The sequence below is a fragment of the Triplophysa dalaica genome, chromosome 12 (genome assembly GCF_015846415.1).
Source record: "Triplophysa dalaica isolate WHDGS20190420 chromosome 12, ASM1584641v1, whole genome shotgun sequence".
NCBI classification, from domain to species: domain Eukaryota; kingdom Metazoa; phylum Chordata; class Actinopteri; order Cypriniformes; family Nemacheilidae; genus Triplophysa; species Triplophysa dalaica.
Window position 1 is genome coordinate 17,148,898 of NC_079553.1, and position 21,841 is coordinate 17,170,738.

The following is a 21,841-nucleotide window of genomic DNA, read 5'->3' on the forward strand; positions in this document are numbered from 1 at the left end:
ATAGATAGGGGTATCCCTTTAATCTTTTTCTGAAGTGGCAAGACCCGCAGAGTTTAGCTCCTACCCTGACCTTTCTAGTGATCCTGAAGACCTTGATTAGCTTGCTTGAGTTGGTTTGATTAGAGTTGGAGCTAAACTGAGCAGGGTAATGGTCGTCCAGGAAAAGATTTGAGGATATCTGCCGTTGATTGTAAAGGGATGTTGAACACGTGGACGGTAAGACAATCGTGGACTAGCAAGTGATTTCGACAGACACCTGTTTTTAAGTACCAAACGACGAGGATGGGATTCATAGCTGCAGTGCAAACACCACAAAGGGCTAGGAGGACATCTTTGCAGGTAAAGAGGCCAAACGATGAGATGATCACAGCCTTTCAAAACTTGACTAAGGCACCATTCGAACATGAACGAGCCAATCGAGCAGACACTTCCATCCTGAACAGACAACTCTGACAAAGCAACTAACGACGAGGATGGGATTCGAACCTACGCGTGCAGAGCACAATGGATTAGCAGTCCATCGCCTTAACCACTCGGCCACCTCGTCCTTTTTTAAAGAGGCTAAACGATGAGATGATTACAGCCTTTCAAAATTTGACTAAGGCACCATTCAAACATGATCGAGCCAATCGAGCAGAAACTTCCATCCTGAACAGACAACTCAGTCAAAGCAATTAACGACGAGGATGGGATTCGAACCCACGCGTGCAGAGCACAATGGATTAGCAGTCCATCGCCTTAACCACTCGGCCACCTCGTCTTTTTTTAAAGAGGCTAAACGATGAGATGATTACAGCCTTTCAAAATTTGACTAAGGCACCATTCAAACATGATCGAGCCAATCGAGCAGAAACTTCCATCCTGAACAGTCAACTCAGTCAAAGCAATTAACGACGAGGATGGGATTCGAACCCACGCGTGCAGAGCACAATGGATTAGCAGTCCATCGCCTTAACCACTCGGCCACCTCGTCTTTTTGAGAGAATCCGAGAGCACGCACAGTGCTGCCATTTGAAGCTTAAATCCAGGGGTTTGAAACCTCTTCAATATTACATTTTCAAACCATCTCAAATAATCATCAGGGTTGCCATATCCCAAGGAGGACATTTTAGTCCGTGCATGCACAGTTAGATAAACTTTTAAATGTGCAATGACTTGGCTACCTTTAGATATTCTGCATCTCCAAAATGACAACTTCTTGACAAGTTTAAGATAGAAAACTTTTAATCGATTTGACTGCTAGTGGTGTTAGGATGTCAAAGTTTAAAGCCTTTCTCATCCATGACAAAGCGATCAACCTAACGTAATAGATAGGGGTATCCCTTTAATCTTTTTCTGAAGTGGCAAGACCCGCAGAGTTTAGCTCCTACCCTGACCTTTCTAGTGATCCTGAAGACCTTGATTAGCTTGCTTGAGTTGGTTTGATTAGAGTTGGAGCTAAACTGAGCAGGGAAATGGTCGTCCAGGAAAAGATTTGAGGATATCTGCCGTTGATTGTAAAGGGATGTTGAACACGTGGACGGTAAGACAATCGTGGACTAGCAAGTGTTTTCGACAGACACCTCTTTTTAAGTACCAAACGACGATGGGATTCATAGCTGCAGTGCAAACACCACAAAGGGTTAGGAGGACATCTTTGCAGGTAAAGAGGCCAAACGATGAGATGATTACAGCCTTTCAAAACTTGACTAAGGCACCATTCGAACATGATCGAGCCAATCAAGCAGACACTTCCATCCTGAACAGACAACTCTGACAAAGCAACTAACGACGAGGATGGGATTCGAACCCACGCGTGCAGAGCACAATGGATTAGCAGTCCATCGCCTTAACCACTCGGCCACCTCGTCTTTTTTTAAAGAGGCTAAACGATGAGATGATTACAGCCTTTCAAAATTTGACTAAGGCACCATTCAAACATGATCGAGCCAAAACTTCCATCCTGAACAGACAACTCAGTCAAAGCAACTAACGACGAAGATGGGATTCGAACCCACGCGTGCAGAGCACAATGGATTAGCAGTCCATCGCCTTAACCACTCGGCCACCTCGTCTTTTTGAGAGAATCCGAGAGCACGCACAGTGCTGCCATTTGACGCTTAAATCCAGGGGTTTGAAACCTCTTCAATATTACATTTTCAAACCATCTCAAATAATCATCAGGGTTGCCATATCCCAAGGAGGACATTTTAGTCCGTGCATGCACAGTTAGATAAACTTTTAAATGTGCAATGACTTGGCTACCTTTAGATATTCTGCATCTCCAAAATGACAACTTCTTGACAAGTTCAAGATAGAAAACTTTTAATCGATTTGACTGCTAGTGGTGTTAGGATGTCAAAGTTTAAAGCCTTTCTCATCCATGACAAAGCGATCAACCTAACGTTATAGATAGGGGTATCCCTTTAATCTTTTTCTGAAGTGGCAAGACCCGCAGAGTTTAGCTCCTACCCTGACCTTTCTAGTGATCCTGAAGACCTTGATTAGCTTGCTTGAGTTGGTTTGATTAGAGTTGGAGCTAAACTGAGCAGGGTAATGGTCGTCCAGGAAAAGATTTGAGGATATCTGCCGTTGATTGTAAAGGGATGTTGAACACGTGGACGGTAAGACAATCGTGGACTAGCAAGTGATTTCGACAGACACCTGTTTTTAAGTACCAAACGACGAGGATGGGATTCATAGCTGCAGTGCAAACACCACAAAGGGCTAGGAGGACATCTTTGCAGGTAAAGAGGCCAAACGATGAGATGATCACAGGCTTTCAAAACTTGACTAAGGCACCATTCGAACATGAACGAGCCAATCGAGCAGACACTTCCATCCTGAACAGACAACTCTGACAAAGCAACTAACGACGAGGATGGGATTCGAACCTACGCGTGCAGAGCACAATGGATTAGCAGTCCATCGCCTTAACCACTCGGCCACCTCGTCCTTTTTTAAAGAGGCTAAACGATGAGATGATTACAGCCTTTCAAAATTTGACTAAGGCACCATTCAAACATGATCGAGCCAATCGAGCAGAAACTTCCATCCTGAACAGACAACTCAGTCAAAGCAATTAACGACGAGGATGGGATTCGAACCCACGCGTGCAGAGCACAATGGATTAGCAGTCCATCGCCTTAACCACTCGGCCACCTCGTCTTTTTTTAAAGAGGCTAAACGATGAGATGATTACAGCCTTTCAAAATTTGACTAAGGCACCATTCAAACATGATCGAGCCAATCGAGCAGAAACTTCCATCCTGAACAGTCAACTCAGTCAAAGCAATTAACGACGAGGATGGGATTCGAACCCACGCGTGCAGAGCACAATGGATTAGCAGTCCATCGCCTTAACCACTCGGCCACCTCGTCTTTTTGAGAGAATCCGAGAGCACGCACAGTGCTGCCATTTGAAGCTTAAATCCAGGGGTTTGAAACCTCTTCAATATTACATTTTCAAACCATCTCAAATAATCATCAGGGTTGCCATATCCCAAGGAGGACATTTTAGTCCGTGCATGCACAGTTAGATAAACTTTTAAATGTGCAATGACTTGGCTACCTTTAGATATTCTGCATCTCCAAAATGACAACTTCTTGACAAGTTTAAGATAGAAAACTTTTAATCGATTTGACTGCTAGTGGTGTTAGGATGTCAAAGTTTAAAGCCTTTCTCATCCATGACAAAGCGATCAACCTAACGTAATAGATAGGGGTATCCCTTTAATCTTTTTCTGAAGTGGCAAGACCCGCAGAGTTTAGCTCCTACCCTGACCTTTCTAGTGATCCTGAAGACCTTGATTAGCTTGCTTGAGTTGGTTTGATTAGAGTTGGAGCTAAACTGAGCAGGGAAATGGTCGTCCAGGAAAAGATTTGAGGATATCTGCCGTTGATTGTAAAGGGATGTTGAACACGTGGACGGTAAGACAATCGTGGACTAGCAAGTGTTTTCGACAGACACCTCTTTTTAAGTACCAAACGACGATGGGATTCATAGCTGCAGTGCAAACACCACAAAGGGTTAGGAGGACATCTTTGCAGGTAAAGAGGCCAAACGATGAGATGATTACAGCCTTTCAAAACTTGACTAAGGCACCATTCGAACATGATCGAGCCAATCAAGCAGACACTTCCATCCTGAACAGACAACTCTGACAAAGCAACTAACGACGAGGATGGGATTCGAACCCACGCGTGCAGAGCACAATGGATTAGCAGTCCATCGCCTTAACCACTCGGCCACCTCGTCTTTTTTTAAAGAGGCTAAACGATGAGATGATTACAGCCTTTCAAAATTTGACTAAGGCACCATTCAAACATGATCGAGCCAAAACTTCCATCCTGAACAGACAACTCAGTCAAAGCAACTAACGACGAAGATGGGATTCGAACCCACGCGTGCAGAGCACAATGGATTAGCAGTCCATCGCCTTAACCACTCGGCCACCTCGTCTTTTTGAGAGAATCCGAGAGCACGCACAGTGCTGCCATTTGACGCTTAAATCCAGGGGTTTGAAACCTCTTCAATATTACATTTTCAAACCATCTCAAATAATCATCAGGGTTGCCATTTCCCAAGGAGGACATTTTAGTCCGTGCATGCACAGTTAGATAAACTTTTAAATGTGCAATGACTTGGCTACCTTTAGATATTCTGCATCTCCAAAATGACAACTTCTTGACAAGTTTAAGATAGAAAACTTTTAATCGATTTGACTGCTAGTGGTGTTAGGATGTCAAAGTTTAAAGCCTTTCTCATCCATGACAAAGCGATTAACCTAACGTAATAGATAGGGGTATCCCTTTAATCTTTTTCTGAAGTGGCAAGACCCGCAGAGTTTAGCTCCTACCCTGACCTTTCTAGTGATCCTGAAGACCTTGATTAGCTTGCTTGAGTTGGTTTGATTAGAGTTGGAGCTAAACTGAGCAGGGAAATGGTCGTCCAGGAAAAGATTTGAGGATATCTGCCGTTGATTGTAAAGGGATGTTGAACACGTGGACGGTAAGACAATCGTGGACTAGCAAGTGTTTTCGACAGACACCTGTTTTTAAGTACCAAACGACGATGGGATTCATAGCTGCAGTGCAAACACCACAAAGGGTTAGGAGGACATCTTTGCAGGTAAAGAGGCCAAACGATGAGATGATTACAGCCTTTCAAAACTTGACTAAGGCACCATTCGAACATGATCGAGCCAATCGAGCAGACACTTCCATCCTGAACAGACAACTCTGACAAAGCAACTAACGACGAGGATGGGATTCGAACCCACGCGTGCAGAGCACAATGGATTAGCAGTCCATCGCCTTAACCACTCGGCCACCTCGTCTTTTTTTAAAGAGGCTAAACGATGAGATGATTACAGCCTTTCAAAATTTGACTAAGGCACCATTCAAACATGATCGAGCCAAAACTTCCATCCTGAACAGACAACTCAGTCAAAGCAACTAACGACGAAGATGGGATTCGAACCCACGCGTGCAGAGCACAATGGATTAGCAGTCCATCGCCTTAACCACTCGGCCACCTCGTCTTTTTGAGAGAATCCGAGAGCACGCACAGTGCTGCCATTTGACGCTTAAATCCAGGGGTTTGAAACCTCTTCAATATTACATTTTCAAACCATCTCAAATAATCATCAGGGTTGCCATTTCCCAAGGAGGACATTTTAGTCCGTGCATGCACAGTTAGATAAACTTTTAAATGTGCAATGACTTGGCTACCTTTAGATATTCTGCATCTCCAAAATGACAACTTCTTGACAAGTTTAAGATAGAAAACTTTTAATCGATTTGACTGCTAGTGGTGTTAGGATGTCAAAGTTTAAAGCCTTTCTCATCCATGACAAAGCGATCAACCTAACGTAATAGATAGGGGTATCCCTTTAATCTTTTTCTGAAGTGGCAAGACCCGCAGAGTTTAGCTCCTACCCTGACCTTTCTAGTGATCCTGAAGACCTTGATTAGCTTGCTTGAGTTGGTTTGATTAGAGTTGGAGCTAAACTGAGCAGGGTAATGGTCGTCCAGGAAAAGATTTGAGGATATCTGCCGTTGATTGTAAAGGGATGTTGAACACGTGGACGGTAAGACAATCGTGGACTAGCTAGTGTTTTCGACAGACACCTGTTTTTAAGTACCAAACGACGAGGATGGGATTCATAGCTGCAGTGCAAACACCACAAAGGGTTAGGAGGACATCTTTGCAGGTAAAGAGGCCAAACGATGAGATGATTACAGCCTTTCAAAACTTGACTAAGGCACCATTCGAACATGATCGAGCCAATCGAGCAGACACTTCCATCCTGAACAGACAACGCAACTAACGACGAGGATGGGATTCGAACCCACGCGTGTAGAGCACAATGGATTAGCAGTCCATCGCCTTAACCACTCGGCCACCTCGTCTTTTTGAGAGAATCCGAGAGCACGCACAGTGCTGCCATTTGACGCTTAAATCCAGGGGTTTGAAACCTCTTCAATATTACATTTTCAAACCATCTCAAATAATCATCAGGGTTGCCATATCCCAAGGAGGACATTTTAGTCCGTGCATGCACAGTTAGATAAACTTTTAAATGTGCAATGACTTGGCTACCTTTAGATATTCTGCATCTCCAAAATGACAACTTCTTGACAAGTTCAAGATAGAAAACTTTTAATCGATTTGACTGCTAGTGGTGTTAGGATGTCAAAGTTTAAAGCCTTTCTCATCCATGACAAAGCGATCAACCTAACGTTATAGATAGGGGTATCCCTTTAATCTTTTTCTGAAGTGGCAAGACCCGCAGAGTTTAGCTCCTACCCTGACCTTTCTAGTGATCCTGAAGACCTTGATTAGCTTGCTTGAGTTGGTTTGATTAGAGTTGGAGCTAAACTGAGCAGGGTAATGGTCGTCCAGGAAAAGATTTGAGGATATCTGCCGTTGATTGTAAAGGGATGTTGAACACGTGGACGGTAAGACAATCGTGGACTAGCAAGTGATTTCGACAGACACCTGTTTTTAAGTACCAAACGACGAGGATGGGATTCATAGCTGCAGTGCAAACACCACAAAGGGCTAGGAGGACATCTTTGCAGGTAAAGAGGCCAAACGATGAGATGATCACAGCCTTTCAAAACTTGACTAAGGCACCATTCGAACATGAACGAGCCAATCGAGCAGACACTTCCATCCTGAACAGACAACTCTGACAAAGCAACTAACGACGAGGATGGGATTCGAACCTACGCGTGCAGAGCACAATGGATTAGCAGTCCATCGCCTTAACCACTCGGCCACCTCGTCTTTTTTTAAAGAGGCTAAACGATGAGATGATTACAGCCTTTCAAAATTTGACTAAGGCACCATTCAAACATGATCGAGCCAATCGAGCAGAAACTTCCATCCTGAACAGACAACTCAGTCAAAGCAATTAACGACGAGGATGGGATTCGAACCCACGCGTGCAGAGCACAATGGATTAGCAGTCCATCGCCTTAACCACTCGGCCACCTCGTCTTTTTTTAAAGAGGCTAAACGATGAGATGATTACAGCCTTTCAAAATTTGACTAAGGCACCATTCAAACATGATCGAGCCAATCGAGCAGAAACTTCCATCCTGAACAGACAACTCAGTCAAAGCAATTAACGACGAGGATGGGATTCGAACCCACGCGTGCAGAGCACAATGGATTAGCAGTCCATCGCCTTAACCACTCGGCCACCTCGTCTTTTTGAGAGAATCAGAGAGCACGCACAGTGCTGCCATTTGAAGCTTAAATCCAGGGGTTTGAAACCTCTTCAATATTACATTTTCAAACCATCTCAAATAATCATCAGGGTTGCCATTTCCCAAGGAGGACATTTTAGTCCGTGCATGCACAGTTAGATAAACTTTTAAATGTGCAATGACTTGGCTACCTTTAGATATTCTGCATCTCCAAAATGAGAACTTCTTGACAAGTTCAAGATAGAAAACTTTTAATCGATTTGACTGCTAGTGGTGTTAGGATGTCAAAGTTTAAAGCCTTTCTCATCCATGACAAAGCGATCAACCTAACGTCATAGATAGGGGTATCCCTTTAATCTTTTTCTGAAGTGGCAAGACCCGCAGAGTTTAGCTCCTACCCTGACCTTTCTAGTGATCCTGAAGACCTTGATTAGCTTGCTTGAGTTGGTTTGATTAGAGTTGGAGCTAAACTGAGCAGGGTAATGGTCGTCCAGATGATCACAGCCTTTCAAAACTTGACTAAGGCACCATTCGAACATGAACGAGCCAATCGAGCAGACACTTCCATCCTGAACAGACAACTCTGACAAAGCAACTAACGACGAGGATGGGATTCGAACCTACGCGTGCAGAGCACAATGGATTAGCAGTCCATCGCCTTAACCACTCGGCCACCTCGTCTTTTTTTAAAGAGGCTAAACGATGAGATGATTACAGCCTTTCAAAATTTGACTAAGGCACCATTCAAACATGATCGAGCCAATCGAGCAGAAACTTCCATCCTGAACAGACAACTCAGTCAAAGCAATTAACGACGAGGATGGGATGCGAACCCACGCGTGCAGAGCACAATGGATTAGCAGTCCATCGCCTTAACCACTCGGCCACCTCGTCTTTTTTTAAAGAGGCTAAACGATGAGATGATTACAGCCTTTCAAAATTTGACTAAGGCACCATTCAAACATGATCGAGCCAATCGAGCAGAAACTTCCATCCTGAACAGACAACTCAGTCAAAGCAATTAACGACGAGGATGGGATTCGAACCCACGCGTGCAGAGCACAATGGATTAGCAGTCCATCGCCTTAACCACTCGGCCACCTCGTCTTTTTGAGAGAATCAGAGACCACGCACAGTGCTGCCATTTGAAGCTTAAATCCAGGGGTTTGAAACCTCTTCAATATTACATTTTCAAACCATCTCAAATAATCATCAGGGTTGCCATATCCCAAGGATGACATTTTAGTCCGTGCATGCACAGTTAGATAAACTTTTAAATGTGCAATGACTTGGCTACCTTTAGATATTCTGCATCTCCAAAATGACAACTTCTTGACAAGTTTAAGATAGAAAACTTTTAATCGATTTGACTGCTAGTGGTGTTAGGATGTCAAAGTTTAAAGCCTTTCTCATCCATGACAAAGCGATCAACCTAACGTAATAGATAGGGGTATCCCTTTAATCTTTTACTGAAGTGGCAAGACCCGCAGAGTTTAGCTCCTACCCTGACCTTTCTAGTGATCCTGAAGACCTTGATTAGCTTGCTTGAGTTGGTTTGATTAGAGTTGGAGCTAAACTGAGCAGGGAAATGGTCGTCCAGGAAAAGATTTGAGGATATCTGCCGTTGATTGTAAAGGGATGTTGAACACGTGGACGGTAAGACAATCGTGGACTAGCAAGTGTTTTCGACAGACACCTGTTTTTAAGTACCAAACGACGATGGGATTCATAGCTGCAGTGCAAACACCACAAAGGGTTAGGAGGACATCTTTGCAGGTAAAGAGGCCAAACGATGAGATGATTACAGCCTTTCAAAACTTGACTAAGGCACCATTCGAACATGATCGAGCCAATCGAGCAGACACTTCCATCCTGAACAGACAACTCTGACAAAGCAACTAACGACGAGGATGGGATTCGAACCCACGCGTGCAGAGCACAATGGATTAGCAGTCCATCGCCTTAACCACTCGGCCACCTCGTCTTTTTTTAAAGAGGCTAAACGATGAGATGATTACAGCCTTTCAAAATTTGACTAAGGCACCATTCAAACATGATCGAGCCAAAACTTCCATCCTGAACAGACAACTCAGTCAAAGCAACTAACGACGAAGATGGGATTCGAACCCACGCGTGCAGAGCACAATGGATTAGCAGTCCATCGCCTTAACCACTCGGCCACCTCGTCTTTTTGAGAGAATCCGAGAGCACGCACAGTGCTGCCATTTGACGCTTAAATCCAGGGGTTTGAAACCTCTTCAATATTACATTTTCAAACCATCTCAAATAATCATCAGGGTTGCCATTTCCCAAGGAGGACATTTTAGTCCGTGCATGCACAGTTAGATAAACTTTTAAATGTGCAATGACTTGGCTACCTTTAGATATTCTGCATCTCCAAAATGACAACTTCTTGACAAGTTTAAGATAGAAAACTTTTAATCGATTTGACTGCTAGTGGTGTTAGGATGTCAAAGTTTAAAGCCTTTCTCATCCATGACAAAGCGATCAACCTAACGTAATAGATAGGGGTATCCCTTTAATCTTTTTCTGAAGTGGCAAGACCCGCAGAGTTTAGCTCCTACCCTGACCTTTCTAGTGATCCTGAAGACCTTGATTAGCTTGCTTGAGTTGGTTTGATTAGAGTTGGAGCTAAACTGAGCAGGGAAATGGTCGTCCAGGAAAAGATTTGAGGATATCTGCCGTTGATTGTAAAGGGATGTTGAACACGTGGACGGTAAGACAATCGTGGACTAGCAAGTGTTTTCGACAGACACCTGTTTTTAAGTACCAAACGACGAGGATGGGATTCATAGCTGCAGTGCAAACACCACAAAGGGCTAGGAGGACATCTTTGCAGGTAAAGAGGCCAAACGATGAGATGATTACAGCCTTTCAAAACTTGACTAAGGCACCATTCGAACATGAACGAGCCAATCGAGCAGACACTTCCATCCTGAACAGACAACGCAACTAACGACAAGGATGGGATTCGAACCCACGCGTGCAGAGCACAATGGATTAGCAGTCCATCGCCTTAACCACTCGGCCACCTCGTCTTTTTGAGAGAATCCGAGAGCACGCACAGTGCTGCCATTTGACGCTTAAATCCAGGGGTTTGAAACCTCTTCAATATTACATTTTCAAACCATCTCAAATAATCATCAGGGTTGCCATATCCCAAGGAGGACATTTTAGTCCGTGCATGCACAGTTAGATAAACTTTTAAATGTGCAATGACTTGGCTACCTTTAGATATTCTGCATCTCCAAAATGAGAACTTCTTGACAAGTTCAAGATAGAAAACTTTTAATCGATTTGACTGCTAGTGGTGTTAGGATGTCAAAGTTTAAAGCCTTTCTCATCCATGACAAAGCGATCAACCTAACGTCATAGATAGGGGTATCCCTTTAATCTTTTTCTGAAGTGGCAAGACCCGCAGAGTTTAGCTCCTACCCTGACCTTTCTAGTGATCCTGAAGACCTTGATTAGCTTGCTTGAGTTGGTTTGATTAGAGTTGGAGCTAAACTGAGCAGGGTAATGGTCGTCCAGGAAAAGATTTGAGGATATCTGCCGTTGATTGTAAAGGGATGTTGAACACGTGGACGGTAAGACAATCGTGGACTAGCAAGTGTTTTCGACAGACACCTGTTTTTAAGTACCAAACGACGAGGATGGGATTCATAGCTGCAGTGCAAACACCACAAAGGGCTAGGAGGACATCTTTGCAGGTAAAGAGGCCAAACGATGAGATGATGACAGCCTTTCAAAACTTGACTAAGGCACCATTCGAACATGAACGAGCCAATCGAGCAGACACTTCCATCCTGAACAGACAACGCAACTAACGACAAGGATGGGATTCGAACCCACGCGTGCAGAGCACAATGGATTAGCAGTCCATCGCCTTAACCACTCGGCCACCTCGTCTTTTTGAGAGAATCCGAGAGCACGCACAGTGCTGCCATTTGACGCTTAAATCCAGGGGTTTGAAACCTCTTCAATATTACATTTTCAAACCATCTCAAATAATCATCAGGGTTGCCATATCCCAAGGAGGACATTTTAGTCCGTGCATGCACAGTTAGATAAACTTTTAAATGTGCAATGACTTGGCTACCTTTAGATATTCTGCATCTCCAAAATGAGAACTTCTTGACAAGTTCAAGATAGAAAACTTTTAATCGATTTGACTGCTAGTGGTGTTAGGATGTCAAAGTTTAAAGCCTTTCTCATCCATGACAAAGCGATCAACCTAACGTCATAGATAGGGATATCCCTTTAATCTTTTTCTGAAGTGGCAAGACCCGCAGAGTTTAGCTCCTACCCTGACCTTTCTAGTGATCCTGAAGACCTTGATTAGCTTGCTTGAGTTGGTTTGATTAGAGTTGGAGCTAAACTGAGCAGGGTAATGGTCGTCCAGGAAAAGATTTGAGGATATCTGCCGTTGATTGTAAAGGGATGTTGAACACGTGGACGGTAAGACAATCGTGGACTAGCAAGTGTTTTCGACAGACACCTGTTTTTAAGTACCAAACGACGAGGATGGGATTCATAGCTGCAGTGCAAACACCACAAAGGGCTAGGAGGACATCTTTGTAGGTAAAGAGGCCAAACGATGAGATGATCACAGCCTTTCAAAACTTGACTAAGGCACCATTCGAACATGAACGAGCCAATCGAGCAGACACTTCCATCCTGAACAGACAACTCTGACAAAGCAACTAACGACGAGGATGGGATTCGAACCCACGCGTGCAGAGCACAATGGATTAGCAGTCCATCGCCTTAACCACTCGGCCACCTCGTCTTTTTTTAAAGAGGCTAAACGATGAGATGATTACAGCCTTTCAAAATTTGACTAAGGCACCATTCAAACATGATCGAGCCAATCGAGCAGAAACTTCCATCCTGAACAGACAACTCAGTCAAAGCAATTAACGACGAGGATGGGATTCGAACCCACGCGTGCAGAGCACAATGGATTAGCAGTCCATCGCCTTAACCACTCGGCCACCTCGTCTTTTTTTAAGGAGGCTAAACGATGAGATGATTACAGCCTTTCAAAATTTGACTAAGGCACCATTCAAACATGATCGAGCCAATCGAGCAGAAACTTCCATCCTGAACAGACAACTCAGTCAAAGCAATTAACGACGAGGATGGGATTCGAACCCACGCGTGCAGAGCACAATGGATTAGCAGTCCATCGCCTTAACCACTCGGCCACCTCGTCTTTTTGAGAGAATCCGAGAGCACGCACAGTGCTGCCATTTGACGCTTAAATCCAGGGGTTTGAAACCTCTTCAATATTACATTTTCAAACCATCTCAAATAATCATCAGGGTTGCCATATCCCAAGGAGGACATTTTAGTCCGTGCATGCACAGTTAGATAAACTTTTAAATGTGCAATGACTTGGCTACCTTTAGATATTCTGCATCTCCAAAATGACAACTTCTTGACAAGTTCAAGATAGAAAACTTTTAATCGATTTGACTGCTAGTGGTGTTAGGATGTCAAAGTTTAAAGCCTTTCTCATCCATGACAAAGCGATCAACCTAACGTTATAGATAGGGGTATCCCTTTAATCTTTTTCTGAAGTGGCAAGACCCGCAGAGTTTAGCTCCTACCCTGACCTTTCTAGTGATCCTGAAGACCTTGATTAGCTTGCTTGAGTTGGTTTGATTAGAGTTGGAGCTAAACTGAGCAGGGTAATGGTCGTCCAGGAAAAGATTTGAGGATATCTGCCGTTGATTGTAAAGGGATGTTGAACACGTGGACGGTAAGACAATCGTGGACTAGCAAGTGATTTCGACAGACACCTGTTTTTAAGTACCAAACGACGAGGATGGGATTCATAGCTGCAGTGCAAACACCACAAAGGGCTAGGAGGACATCTTTGCAGGTAAAGAGGCCAAACGATGAGATGATCACAGCCTTTCAAAACTTGACTAAGGCACCATTCGAACATGAACGAGCCAATCGAGCAGACACTTCCATCCTGAACAGACAACTCTGACAAAGCAACTAACGACGAGGATGGGATTCGAACCTACGCGTGCAGAGCACAATGGATTAGCAGTCCATCGCCTTAACCACTCGGCCACCTCGTCCTTTTTTAAAGAGGCTAAACGATGAGATGATTACAGCCTTTCAAAATTTGACTAAGGCACCATTCAAACATGATCGAGCCAATCGAGCAGAAACTTCCATCCTGAACAGACAACTCAGTCAAAGCAATTAACGACGAGGATGGGATTCGAACCCACGCGTGCAGAGCACAATGGATTAGCAGTCCATCGCCTTAACCACTCGGCCACCTCGTCTTTTTTTAAAGAGGCTAAACGATGAGATGATTACAGCCTTTCAAAATTTGACTAAGGCACCATTCAAACATGATCGAGCCAATCGAGCAGAAACTTCCATCCTGAACAGTCAACTCAGTCAAAGCAATTAACGACGAGGATGGGATTCGAACCCACGCGTGCAGAGCACAATGGATTAGCAGTCCATCGCCTTAACCACTCGGCCACCTCGTCTTTTTTTAAAGAGGCTAAACGATGAGATGATTACAGCCTTTCAAAACTTGACTAAGGCACCATTCGAACATGATCGAGCCAATCGAGCAGAAACTTCCATCCTGAACAGACAACTCAGTCAAAGCAACTAACGACGAGGATGGGATTCGAACCCACGCGTGCATAGCACAATGGATTAGCAGTCCATCGCCTTAACCACTCGGCCACCTCGTCTTTTTTTAAAGAGGCTAAACGATGAGATGATTACAGCCTTTCAAAATTTGACTAAGGCACCATTCAAACATGATCGAGCCAATCGAGCAGAAACTTCCATCCTGAACAGACAACTCAGTCAAAGCAACTAACGACGAGGATGGGATTCGAACCCACGCGTGCAGAGCACAATGGATTAGCAGTCCATCGCCTTAACCACTCGGCCACCTCGTCTTTTTGAGAGAATCCGAGAGCACGCACAGTGCTGCCATTTGACGCTTAAATCCAGGGGTTTGAAACCTCTTCAATATTACATTTTCAAACCATCTCAAATAATCATCAGGGTTGCCATATCCCAAGGAGGACATTTTAGTCCGTGCATGCACAGTTAGATAAACTTTTAAATGTGCAATGACTTGGCTACCTTTAGATATTCTGCATCTCCAAAATGACAACTTCTTGACAAGTTCAAGATAGAAAACTTTTAATCGATTTGACTGCTAGTGGTGTTAGGATGTCAAAGTTTAAAGCCTTTCTCATCCATGACAAAGCGATCAACCTAACGTCATAGATAGGGGTATCCCTTTAATCTTTTTCTGAAGTGGCAAGACCCGCAGAGTTTAGCTCCTACCCTGACCTTTCTAGTGATCCTGAAGACCTTGATTAGCTTGCTTGAGTTGGTTTGATTAGAGTTGGAGCTAAACTGAGCAGGGTAATGGTCGTCCAGGAAAAGATTTGAGGATATCTGCCGTTGATTGTAAAGGGATGTTGAACACGTGGACGGTAAGACAATCGTGGACTAGCTAGTGTTTTCGACAGACACCTGTTTTTAAGTACCAAACGACGAGGATGGGATTCATAGCTGCAGTGCAAACACCACAAAGGGCTAGGAGGACATCTTTGCAGGTAAAGAGGCCAAACGATGAGATGATCACAGCCTTTCAAAACTTGACTAAGGCACCATTCGAACATGAACGAGCCAATCGAGCAGACACTTCCATCCTGAACAGACAACTCTGACAAAGCAACTAACGACGAGGATGGGATTCGAACCTACGCGTGCAGAGCACAATGGATTAGCAGTCCATCGCCTTAACCACTCGGCCACCTCGTCCTTTTTTAAAGAGGCTAAACGATGAGATGATTACAGCCTTTCAAAATTTGACTAAGGCACCATTCAAACATGATCGAGCCAATCGAGCAGAAACTTCCATCCTGAACAGACAACTCAGTCAAAGCAATTAACGACGAGGATGGGATTCGAACCCACGCGTGCAGAGCACAATGGATTAGCAGTCCATCGCCTTAACCACTCGGCCACCTCGTCTTTTTGAGAGAATCCGAGAGCACGCACAGTGCTGCCATTTGAAGCTTAAATCCAGGGGTTTGAAACCTCTTCAATATTACATTTTCAAACCATCTCAAATAATCATCAGGGTTGCCATATCCCAAGGAGGACATTTTAGTCCGTGCATGCACAGTTAGATAAACTTTTAAATGTGCAATGACTTGGCTACCTTTAGATATTCTGCATCTCACAAATGACAACTTCTTGACAAGTTTAAGATAGAAAACTTTTAATCGATTTGACTGCTAGTGGTGTTAGGATGTCAAAGTTTAAAGCCTTTCTCATCCATGACAAAGCGATCAACCTAACGTAATAGATAGGGGTATCCCTTTAATCTTTTTCTGAAGTGGCAAGACCCGCAGAGTTTAGCTCCTACCCTGACCTTTCTAGTGATCCTGAAGACCTTGATTAGCTTGCTTGAGTTGGTTTGATTAGAGTTGGAGCTAAACTGAGCAGGGAAATGGTCGTCCAGGAAAAGATTTGAGGATATCTGCCGTTGATTGTAAAGGGATGTTGAACACGTGGACGGTAAGACAATCGTGGACTAGCAAGTGTTTTCGACAGACACCTGTTTTTAAGTACCAAACGACGAGGATGGGATTCATAGCTGCAGTGCAAACACCACAAAGGGTTAGGAGGACATCTTTGCAGGTAAAGAGGCCAAACGATGAGATGATTACAGCCTTTCAAAACTTGACTAAGGCACCATTCGAACATGATCGAGCCAATCGAGCAGACACTTCCATCCTGAACAGACAACTCTGACAAAGCAACTAACGACGAGGATGGGATTCGAACCCACGCGTGCAGAGCACAATGGATTAGCAGTCCATCGCCTTAACCACTCGGCCACCTCGTCTTTTTGAGAGAATCCGAGAGCACGCACAGTTCTGCCATTTGACGCTTAAATCCAGGGGTTTGAAACCTCTTCAATATTACATTTTCAAACCATCTCAAATAATCATCAGGGTTGCCATATCCCAAGGAGGACATTTTAGTCCGTGCATGCACAGTTAGATAAACTTTTAAATGTGCATTTACTTGGCTACCTTTAGATATTCTGCATCTCCAAAATGACAACTTCTTGACAAGTTTAAGATAGAAAACTTTTAATCGATTTGACTGCTAGTGGTGTTAGGATGTCAAAGTTTAAAGCCTTTCTCATCCATGACAAAGCGATCAACCTAACGTTATAGATAGGGGTATCCCTTTAATCTATTTCTGAAGTGGCAAGACCTGCAGAGTTTAGCTCCTACCCTGACCTTTCTAGTGATCCTGAAGACCTTGATTAGCTTGCTTGAGTTGGTTTGATTAGAGTTGGAGCTAAACTGAGCAGGGTAATGGTCGTCCAGGAAAAGATTTGAGGATATCTGCCATTGATTGTAAAGGGATGTTGAACACGTGGACGGTAAGACAATCGTGGACTAGCAAGTGTTTTCGACAGACACCTGTTTTTAAGTACCAAACGACGAGGATGGGATTCATAGCTGCAGTGCAAACACCACAAAGGGTTAGGGGGACATCTTTGCAGGTATAGAGGCCAAACGATGAGATGATTACAGCCTTTCAAAGCTTGACTAAGGCACCATTCGAACATGATCGAGCCAATCGAGCAGACACTTCCATCCTGAACAGACAACTCTGACAAAGCAACTAACGACGAGGATGGGATTCGAACCCACGCGTGCAGAGCACAATGGATTAGCAGTCCATCGCCTTTACCACTCGACCACCTCGTCTTTTTTTAAAGAGGCTAAACGATGAGATGATTACAGCCTTTCAAAATTTGACTAAGGCACCATTCAAACATGATCGAGCCAAAACTTCCATCCTGAACAGACAACTCAGTCAAAGCAACTAACGACGAGGATGGGATTCGAACCCACGCGTGCAGAGAACAATGGATTAGCAGTCCATCGCCTTAACCACTCGGCCACCTCGTCTTTTTTTGAAGAGGCTAAACGATGAGATGATTACAGCCTTTCAAAATTTGACTAAGGCACCATTCAAACATGATCGAGCCAATCGAGCAGAAACTTCCATCCTGAACAGACAACTCAGTCAAAGCAATTAACGACGAGGATGGGATTCGAACCCACGCGTGCAGAGCACAATGGATGAGCAGTCCATCGCCTTAACCACTCGGCCACCTCGTCTTTTTGAGAGAATCCGAGAGCACGCACAGTGCTGCCATTTGAAGCTTAAATCCAGGGGTTTGAAACCTCTTCAATATTACATTTTCAAACCATCTCAAATAATCATCAGGGTTGCCATATCCCAAGGAGGACATTTTAGTCCGTGCATGCACAGTTAGATAAACTTTTAAATGTGCAATGACTTGGCTACCTTTAGATATTCTGCATCTCCAAAATGACAACTTCTTGACAAGTTTAAGATAGAAAACTTTTAATCGATTTGACTGCTAGTGGTGTTAGGATGTCAAAGTTTAAAGCCTTTCTCATCCATGACAAAGCGATCAACCTAACGTAATAGATAGGGGTATCCCTTTAATCTTTTTATGAAGTGGCAAGACCCGCAGAGTTTAGCTCCTACCCTGACCTTTCTAGTGATCCTGAAGACCTTGATTAGCTTGCTTGAGTTGGTTTGATTAGAGTTGGAGCTAAACTGAGCAGGGAAATGGTCGTCCAGGAAAAGATTTGAGGATATCTGCCGTTGATTGTAAAGGGATGTTGAACACGTGGACGGTAAGACAATCGTGGACTAGCAAGTGTTTTCGACAGACACCTGTTTTTAAGTACCAAACGACGAGGATGGGATTCATAGCTGCAGTGCAAACACCACAAAGGGTTAGGAGGACATCTTTGTAGGTAAAGAGGCCAAACGATGAGATGATTACAGCCTTTCAAAACTTGACTAAGGCACCATTCGAACATGATCGAGCCAATCGAGCAGACACTTCCATCCTGAACAGACAACTCTGACAAAGCAACTAACGACGAGGATGGGATTCGAACCCACGCGTGCAGAGCACAATGGATTAGCAGTCCATCGCCTTAACCACTCGGCCACCTCGTCTTTTTGAGAGAATCCGAGAGCACGCACAGTGCTGCCATTTGACGCTTAAATCCAGGGGTTTGAAACCTCTTCAATATTACATTTTCAAACCATCTCAAATAATCATCAGGGTTGCCATATCCCAAGGAGGACATTTTAGTCCGTGCATGCACAGTTAGATAAACTTTTAAATATGCATTTACTTGGCTACCTTTAGATATTCTGCATCTCCAAAATGACAACTTCTTGACAAGTTTAAGATAGAAAACTTTTAATCGATTTGACTGCTAGTGGTGTTAGGATGTCAAAGTTTAAAGCCTTTCTCATCCATGACAAAGCGATCAACCTAACGTTATAGATAGGGGTATCCCTTTAATCTATTTCTGAAGTGGCAAGACCTGCAGAGTTTAGCTCCTACCCTGACCTTTCTAGTGATCCTGAAGACCTTGATTAGCTTGCTTGAGTTGGTTTGATTAGAGTTGGAGCTAAACTGAGCAGGGTAATGGTCGTCCAGGAAAAGATTTGAGGATATCTGCCATTGATTGTAAAGGGATGTTGAACACGTGGACGGTAAGACAATCGTGGACTAGCAAGTGTTTTCGACAGACACCTGTTTTTAAGTACCAAACGACGAGGATGGGATTCATAGCTGCAGTGCAAACACCACAAAGGGTTAGGGGGACATCTTTGCAGGTATAGAGGCCAAACGATGAGATGATTACAGCCTTTCAAAGCTTGACTAAGGCACCATTCGAACATGATCGAGCCAATCGAGCAGACACTTCCATCCTGAACAGACAACTCTGACAAAGCAACTAACGACGAGGATGGGATTCGAACCCACGCGTGCAGAGCACAATGGATTAGCAGTCCATCGCCTTAACCACTCGACCACCTCGTCTTTTTTTAAAGAGGCTAAACGATGAGATGATTACAGCCTTTCAAAATTTGACTAAGGCACCATTCAAACATGATCGAGCCAAAACTTCCATCCTGAACAGACAACTCAGTCAAAGCAACTAACGACGAGGATGGGATTCGAACCCACGCGTGCAGAGCACAATGGATTAGCAGTCCATCGCCTTAACCACTCGGCCACCTCGTCTTTTTTTGAAGAGGCTAAACGATGAGATGATTACAGCCTTTCAAAATTTGACTAAGGCACCATTCAAACATGATCGAGCCAATCGAGCAGAAACTTCCATCCTGAACAGACAACTCAGTCAAAGCAATTAACGACGAGGATGGGATTCGAACCCACGCGTGCAGAGCACAATGGATGAGCAGTCCATCGCCTTAACCACTCGGCCACCTCGTCTTTTTGAGAGAATCCGAGAGCACGCACAGTGCTGCCATTTGAAGCTTAAATCCAGGGGTTTGAAACCTCTTCAATATTACATTTTCAAACCATCTCAAATAATCATCAGGGTTGCCATATCCCAAGGAGGACATTTTAGTCCGTGCATGCACAGTTAGATAAACTTTTAAATGTGCATTTACTTGGCTACCTTTAGATATTCTGCATCTCCAAAATGACAACTTCTTGACAAGTTTAAGATAGAAAACTTTTAATCGATTTGACTGCTAGTGGTGTTAGGATGTCAAAGTTTAAAGCCTTTCTCATCCATGACAAAGCGATCAACCTAACGTTATAGATAGGGGTATCCCTTTAATCTATTTCTGAAGTGGCAAGACCTGCAGAGTTTAGCTCCTACCCTGACCTTTCTAGTGATCCTGAAGACCTTGATTAGCTTGCTTGAGTTGGTTTGATTAGAGTTGGAGCTAAACTGAGCAGGGTAATGGTCGTCCAGGAAAAGATTTGAGGATATCTGCCATTGATTGTAAAGGGATGTTGAACACGTGGACGGTAAGACAATCGTGGACTAGCAAGTGTTTTCGACAGACACCTGTTTTTAAGTACCAAACGACGAGGATGGGATTCATAGCTGCAGTGCAAACACCACAAAGGGTTAGGGGGACATCTTTGCAGGTATAGAGGCCAAACGATGAGATGATTACAGCCTTTCAAAGCTTGACTAAGGCACCATTCGAACATGATCGAGCCAATCGAGCAGACAACTCTGACAAAGCAACTAACGACGAGGATGGGATTCGAACCCACGCGTGCAGAGCACAATGGATTAGCAGTCCATCGCCTTAACCACTCGACCACCTCGTCTTTTTTTAAAGAGGCTAAACGATGAGATGATTACAGCCTTTCAAAATTTGACTAAGGCACCATTCAAACATGATCGAGCCAAAACTTCCATCCTGAACAGACAACTCAGTCAAAGCAACTAACGACGAGGATGGGATTCGAACCCACGCGTGCAGAGCACAATGGATTAGCAGTCCATCGCCTTAACCACTCGGCCACCTCGTCTTTTTTTGAAGAGGCTAAACGATGAGATGATTACAGCCTTTCAAAATTTGACTAAGGCACCATTCAAACATGATCGAGCCAATCGAGCAGAAACTTCCATCCTGAACAGACAACTCAGTCAAAGCAATTAACGACGAGGATGGGATTCGAACCCACGCGTGCAGAGCACAATGGATGAGCAGTCCATCGCCTTAACCACTCGGCCACCTCGTCTTTTTGAGAGAATCCGAGAGCACGCACAGTGCTGCCATTTGAAGCTTAAATCCAGGGGTTTGAAACCTCTTCAATATTACATTTTCAAACCATCTCAAATAATCATCAGGGTTGCCATATCCCAAGGAGGACATTTTAGTCCGTGCATGCACAGTTAGATAAACTTTTAAATGTGCAATGACTTGGCTACCTTTAGATATTCTGCATCTCCAAAATGACAACTTCTTGACAAGTTTAAGATAGAAAACTTTTAATCGATTTGACTGCTAGTGGTGTTAGGATGTCAAAGTTTAAAGCCTTTCTCATCCATGACAAAGCGATCAACCTAACGTAATAGATAGGGGTATCCCTTTAATCTTTTTCTGAAGTGGCAAGACCCGCAGAGTTTAGCTCCTACCCTGACCTTTCTAGTGATCCTGAAGACCTTGATTAGCTTGCTTGAGTTGGTTT

General features: G+C 43.9%; 37 non-coding genes across 37 annotated transcripts; all 37 read right to left on the reverse strand.

Moving 5' to 3' along the window:
• Window positions 1-678: 678 nt before the first annotated feature.
• On the reverse strand, window positions 679-760 carry trnas-gcu (transfer RNA serine (anticodon GCU)). Its single transcript has one exon. It is a non-coding gene; the product is annotated as a tRNA-Ser (tRNA).
• Window positions 761-891: 131 nt separating this feature from the next.
• trnas-gcu (transfer RNA serine (anticodon GCU)) lies at window positions 892-973 on the reverse strand. Its single transcript has one exon. It is a non-coding gene; the product is annotated as a tRNA-Ser (tRNA).
• A 795-nt stretch (window positions 974-1,768) lies between these two features.
• On the reverse strand, window positions 1,769-1,850 carry trnas-gcu (transfer RNA serine (anticodon GCU)). The gene has a single exon. It is a non-coding gene; the product is annotated as a tRNA-Ser (tRNA).
• Window positions 1,851-1,972: 122 nt separating this feature from the next.
• On the reverse strand, window positions 1,973-2,054 carry trnas-gcu (transfer RNA serine (anticodon GCU)). Its single transcript has one exon. It is a non-coding gene; the product is annotated as a tRNA-Ser (tRNA).
• A 1,011-nt stretch (window positions 2,055-3,065) lies between these two features.
• trnas-gcu (transfer RNA serine (anticodon GCU)) lies at window positions 3,066-3,147 on the reverse strand. Its single transcript has one exon. It is a non-coding gene; the product is annotated as a tRNA-Ser (tRNA).
• A 131-nt stretch (window positions 3,148-3,278) lies between these two features.
• trnas-gcu (transfer RNA serine (anticodon GCU)) lies at window positions 3,279-3,360 on the reverse strand. Its single transcript has one exon. It is a non-coding gene; the product is annotated as a tRNA-Ser (tRNA).
• A 795-nt stretch (window positions 3,361-4,155) lies between these two features.
• Window positions 4,156-4,237, reverse strand: trnas-gcu (transfer RNA serine (anticodon GCU)). Its single transcript has one exon. It is a non-coding gene; the product is annotated as a tRNA-Ser (tRNA).
• Window positions 4,238-4,359: 122 nt separating this feature from the next.
• trnas-gcu (transfer RNA serine (anticodon GCU)) lies at window positions 4,360-4,441 on the reverse strand. The gene has a single exon. It is a non-coding gene; the product is annotated as a tRNA-Ser (tRNA).
• Window positions 4,442-5,236: 795 nt separating this feature from the next.
• On the reverse strand, window positions 5,237-5,318 carry trnas-gcu (transfer RNA serine (anticodon GCU)). The gene has a single exon. It is a non-coding gene; the product is annotated as a tRNA-Ser (tRNA).
• Window positions 5,319-5,440: 122 nt separating this feature from the next.
• Window positions 5,441-5,522, reverse strand: trnas-gcu (transfer RNA serine (anticodon GCU)). The gene has a single exon. It is a non-coding gene; the product is annotated as a tRNA-Ser (tRNA).
• A 789-nt stretch (window positions 5,523-6,311) lies between these two features.
• Window positions 6,312-6,393, reverse strand: trnas-gcu (transfer RNA serine (anticodon GCU)). Its single transcript has one exon. It is a non-coding gene; the product is annotated as a tRNA-Ser (tRNA).
• A 1,011-nt stretch (window positions 6,394-7,404) lies between these two features.
• On the reverse strand, window positions 7,405-7,486 carry trnas-gcu (transfer RNA serine (anticodon GCU)). The gene has a single exon. It is a non-coding gene; the product is annotated as a tRNA-Ser (tRNA).
• Window positions 7,487-7,617: 131 nt separating this feature from the next.
• Window positions 7,618-7,699, reverse strand: trnas-gcu (transfer RNA serine (anticodon GCU)). Its single transcript has one exon. It is a non-coding gene; the product is annotated as a tRNA-Ser (tRNA).
• Window positions 7,700-8,723: 1,024 nt separating this feature from the next.
• Window positions 8,724-8,805, reverse strand: trnas-gcu (transfer RNA serine (anticodon GCU)). The gene has a single exon. It is a non-coding gene; the product is annotated as a tRNA-Ser (tRNA).
• Window positions 8,806-9,600: 795 nt separating this feature from the next.
• On the reverse strand, window positions 9,601-9,682 carry trnas-gcu (transfer RNA serine (anticodon GCU)). The gene has a single exon. It is a non-coding gene; the product is annotated as a tRNA-Ser (tRNA).
• A 122-nt stretch (window positions 9,683-9,804) lies between these two features.
• On the reverse strand, window positions 9,805-9,886 carry trnas-gcu (transfer RNA serine (anticodon GCU)). The gene has a single exon. It is a non-coding gene; the product is annotated as a tRNA-Ser (tRNA).
• Window positions 9,887-10,675: 789 nt separating this feature from the next.
• On the reverse strand, window positions 10,676-10,757 carry trnas-gcu (transfer RNA serine (anticodon GCU)). Its single transcript has one exon. It is a non-coding gene; the product is annotated as a tRNA-Ser (tRNA).
• Window positions 10,758-11,546: 789 nt separating this feature from the next.
• On the reverse strand, window positions 11,547-11,628 carry trnas-gcu (transfer RNA serine (anticodon GCU)). Its single transcript has one exon. It is a non-coding gene; the product is annotated as a tRNA-Ser (tRNA).
• Window positions 11,629-12,426: 798 nt separating this feature from the next.
• On the reverse strand, window positions 12,427-12,508 carry trnas-gcu (transfer RNA serine (anticodon GCU)). Its single transcript has one exon. It is a non-coding gene; the product is annotated as a tRNA-Ser (tRNA).
• Window positions 12,509-12,639: 131 nt separating this feature from the next.
• trnas-gcu (transfer RNA serine (anticodon GCU)) lies at window positions 12,640-12,721 on the reverse strand. The gene has a single exon. It is a non-coding gene; the product is annotated as a tRNA-Ser (tRNA).
• A 131-nt stretch (window positions 12,722-12,852) lies between these two features.
• Window positions 12,853-12,934, reverse strand: trnas-gcu (transfer RNA serine (anticodon GCU)). Its single transcript has one exon. It is a non-coding gene; the product is annotated as a tRNA-Ser (tRNA).
• A 1,011-nt stretch (window positions 12,935-13,945) lies between these two features.
• trnas-gcu (transfer RNA serine (anticodon GCU)) lies at window positions 13,946-14,027 on the reverse strand. Its single transcript has one exon. It is a non-coding gene; the product is annotated as a tRNA-Ser (tRNA).
• Window positions 14,028-14,158: 131 nt separating this feature from the next.
• Window positions 14,159-14,240, reverse strand: trnas-gcu (transfer RNA serine (anticodon GCU)). Its single transcript has one exon. It is a non-coding gene; the product is annotated as a tRNA-Ser (tRNA).
• A 131-nt stretch (window positions 14,241-14,371) lies between these two features.
• Window positions 14,372-14,453, reverse strand: trnas-gcu (transfer RNA serine (anticodon GCU)). Its single transcript has one exon. It is a non-coding gene; the product is annotated as a tRNA-Ser (tRNA).
• Window positions 14,454-14,584: 131 nt separating this feature from the next.
• trnas-gcu (transfer RNA serine (anticodon GCU)) lies at window positions 14,585-14,666 on the reverse strand. Its single transcript has one exon. It is a non-coding gene; the product is annotated as a tRNA-Ser (tRNA).
• A 1,011-nt stretch (window positions 14,667-15,677) lies between these two features.
• Window positions 15,678-15,759, reverse strand: trnas-gcu (transfer RNA serine (anticodon GCU)). The gene has a single exon. It is a non-coding gene; the product is annotated as a tRNA-Ser (tRNA).
• Window positions 15,760-16,557: 798 nt separating this feature from the next.
• Window positions 16,558-16,639, reverse strand: trnas-gcu (transfer RNA serine (anticodon GCU)). Its single transcript has one exon. It is a non-coding gene; the product is annotated as a tRNA-Ser (tRNA).
• A 798-nt stretch (window positions 16,640-17,437) lies between these two features.
• Window positions 17,438-17,519, reverse strand: trnas-gcu (transfer RNA serine (anticodon GCU)). The gene has a single exon. It is a non-coding gene; the product is annotated as a tRNA-Ser (tRNA).
• A 122-nt stretch (window positions 17,520-17,641) lies between these two features.
• On the reverse strand, window positions 17,642-17,723 carry trnas-gcu (transfer RNA serine (anticodon GCU)). The gene has a single exon. It is a non-coding gene; the product is annotated as a tRNA-Ser (tRNA).
• Window positions 17,724-17,854: 131 nt separating this feature from the next.
• Window positions 17,855-17,936, reverse strand: trnas-gcu (transfer RNA serine (anticodon GCU)). Its single transcript has one exon. It is a non-coding gene; the product is annotated as a tRNA-Ser (tRNA).
• A 798-nt stretch (window positions 17,937-18,734) lies between these two features.
• On the reverse strand, window positions 18,735-18,816 carry trnas-gcu (transfer RNA serine (anticodon GCU)). The gene has a single exon. It is a non-coding gene; the product is annotated as a tRNA-Ser (tRNA).
• A 798-nt stretch (window positions 18,817-19,614) lies between these two features.
• trnas-gcu (transfer RNA serine (anticodon GCU)) lies at window positions 19,615-19,696 on the reverse strand. The gene has a single exon. It is a non-coding gene; the product is annotated as a tRNA-Ser (tRNA).
• A 122-nt stretch (window positions 19,697-19,818) lies between these two features.
• On the reverse strand, window positions 19,819-19,900 carry trnas-gcu (transfer RNA serine (anticodon GCU)). The gene has a single exon. It is a non-coding gene; the product is annotated as a tRNA-Ser (tRNA).
• A 131-nt stretch (window positions 19,901-20,031) lies between these two features.
• On the reverse strand, window positions 20,032-20,113 carry trnas-gcu (transfer RNA serine (anticodon GCU)). The gene has a single exon. It is a non-coding gene; the product is annotated as a tRNA-Ser (tRNA).
• Window positions 20,114-20,892: 779 nt separating this feature from the next.
• Window positions 20,893-20,974, reverse strand: trnas-gcu (transfer RNA serine (anticodon GCU)). The gene has a single exon. It is a non-coding gene; the product is annotated as a tRNA-Ser (tRNA).
• Window positions 20,975-21,096: 122 nt separating this feature from the next.
• Window positions 21,097-21,178, reverse strand: trnas-gcu (transfer RNA serine (anticodon GCU)). The gene has a single exon. It is a non-coding gene; the product is annotated as a tRNA-Ser (tRNA).
• A 131-nt stretch (window positions 21,179-21,309) lies between these two features.
• On the reverse strand, window positions 21,310-21,391 carry trnas-gcu (transfer RNA serine (anticodon GCU)). Its single transcript has one exon. It is a non-coding gene; the product is annotated as a tRNA-Ser (tRNA).
• Between the last annotated feature and the right edge of the window lie 450 nt (window positions 21,392-21,841).